Source organism: Chrysochloris asiatica, unplaced genomic scaffold, assembly GCF_000296735.1.
Source record: "Chrysochloris asiatica unplaced genomic scaffold, ChrAsi1.0 scaffold00233, whole genome shotgun sequence".
Lineage (NCBI taxonomy): Eukaryota > Metazoa > Chordata > Mammalia > Afrosoricida > Chrysochloridae > Chrysochloris > Chrysochloris asiatica.
Genome location: NW_006408751.1, coordinates 2,077,218 through 2,079,761, shown reverse-complemented (window position 1 = coordinate 2,079,761; position 2,544 = coordinate 2,077,218). Strand labels below are relative to the sequence as shown.

Here is a 2,544-nt window from a genome sequence, read left to right as displayed (position 1 = left end):
TTCTTCCCTTTTGGTTTTATGGCCCCAGGTCCTGCACATTTCATTATAATACTTGACTTTGTCTTCTTGAGCTATCCTTTTAAATAGTCTGTTCAGCTCTTTTAGTTTCTCATTTCTTAGAGTAACTTTAGCTTCTCAATGTTCAAGAGCAAGTTACAGAGTCTATTCTAACATCCATATTGGCCTTTTATTTCTTCCCTGTCTTGTTAATGACATTTTGCTTTCTTCATGTATGTTTTTCTTGATGTCATCCCACAACTGCTTTTGTCTTCACTTATTAGTGTCCAATGCTTCGAATCTGAACTTAAGATGGTTTCCAAATTCAGGTAGAATGTACTCAAGGTCATATTTTGACTCTTATGGACTAGTTTTTATCTTCTTCAGCTTCAGACTGAACTTGTATATGAGCAATTGGTGATTTTGTTCAACAGCTCTTATTCTTATTTTGTCTAATTATATTGAGCTTCTCCATCATACATATATTCCCATAGATGTCATCAGTCTGATTTTTGTGTATTCCACCTACTGATGTTCACATATACGGTCACCATTTACGTTGCTCAGAAAAGGTATTTGCAAAGAATACCTTGTTGATCTTGCAAAAAGCTATCATGAGATCTCCAGCATGATTTCCATCAAGGAGGCTATGTTTTCCAATTACCTATCCTTCCTCTTTGTTTACAGTTTTGTATTCCAGTCACCAATAATTAGCAATACATCTTGATTGCATATTTGATTAATTTTAAGAGTCAATAAAGCACAAGTAGGGATGGGCGGAGCCAGCGGGCTGAGAGGTAGTCTGTTCTGCCTCTCGTCTGCCGCCCCCTACACCGTCAAGCTGAGCTAGCACCCAGGCCTGGAATCCAGCTCTTATCTTCTCAGCCACGTCCTCTTCCTCCTGTACCCTGAGGACCGGACTCCCGCAAAGTCAGCTAGCTGCTGGCCTTCGTGAAACGGTGTAAGGAGGACCCGAGCGTCCTGCATGCCGAGGAAATGCGCTTTCTGAGGGAATGGGTGGAGATCATGGGTGGTAAAATAACACTGTGCGAACTCACAGTCAGCAGTTCGAAACTACCAGCCGTTCCACGGGAGAAAGATGAGGCTTTCTGCTCCCGTAAAGAATTACAGCCTCGGAAACCCTGTACAGGGCCGCTATGGGTCGGAACCAACTCGAAGGCACGTAACAACAACAACAACAACTAGAAAGCAAAATCAGAAGAGAATACCAAGGAAGAAAAAAACAGTTAATAAGAAGCCGGAAAAGCATAAAGACAGATGAACCATCAAGTCAAGAAAGTGATCTAGAAATGACAATGAAGGTGTGATTGACCCAGACACAGATGCACTTCAAAAAATGGGAAATGAAACCGTAGAGGTAACTGAAGAGATTATAGATCAGGCAAATGATAAGAAAGACGCTGCCATTGATGCCCTCAGTGATGGTGAACTACAGAAAGCCATCTACTTGTTCACAGATGCCATCAAATTGAATCCTTGATTGGCCATTCTGTATACCAAGAGAATCAGTGTCTAGGCAGTTACCGAGCCATTGAAATTAATCATGATTCGGCTCAGCCCTACAAGTGGGGAAGCAAAACACAGACTTCTAGGCCATGGGGAAGACACAGCACATGACCTTGCTCTTGCTTGTAAACCGGACTATGATGAAGATGCTAGTGCAATGCTGAAAGAGGTTCAACCGAGGGCCCAGAGGGAGGAAGAAGTCAAAGGGCACTCCAGAGCTCAGCATGGCTTTTCCAGGTGGCTTTCCCAGGGGAATGCCTGGTAACTTTCAGCAGGTGGCATGCTTGGGCTCAATAAGATTCTTAGTGATTCAGAGGTTCTTGCAGCCATGCAGGATCCAGAAGTTATGGTGTCCTTCCAGAATGTGATTCAGAACCTGGCAAATATGTCCAAGTATCAGAGTGACCCTAAGGTCAGGAATCTCATCAGTAAATTGTGAGCCAAATTTGGAAGTCAAGCCTAAATGTCTTCTGACAAAGCCCTTGCTGAAGGAAAAGTAACCTAGACCACTCAGTGGATGTCACAATAATACAAACCAGTGTAATCTGACTTTCTCGTCTAGAAAGCTGGGGTACTCTGAGACCACCCTTCCCTGCAGCCCCAATGCCCCTGAGACATTTTACACTCATTTGCCATTAGGGTATTTATTCAGATAATGTGTTCCTATTAGCAAGTACAAACTTAAAACACTTTTTAAACCTTAAAATACATAAAATAAAAATATGTGCTGATTCCTACATTTTTCTTTACTAATCATTTTTGTTTGGCTCTTTTGAATTGGTCAGGTAAGGAAGATCCTTAAGAGTAGAATATTGATCACTCTAGTTTGAGCAAAATAAAGATTTATCAGGCAAACAAACAAACAAACAAACAAAAAGCACAAGTAAACATCTTTCTGGTTATTTTATTCCTTCAAACAAGATCCATCTGATATCAGTAATGATATCCCTCATTTTATTCACCTTTAAATCGAGCATGATTTTCTGGGAGGTCCCAGTAGATGTATGGCAGCAACCATTT

At 41.4% G+C, this 2,544-nt stretch overlaps 1 pseudogene; it reads left to right on the top strand.

Annotated features, from left to right (window-relative positions):
* Positions 1 to 769: 769 nt before the first annotated feature.
* LOC102838905 lies at positions 770 to 1,789 on the top strand (annotated as a pseudogene).
* Positions 1,790 to 2,544: the final 755 nt, after the last annotated feature.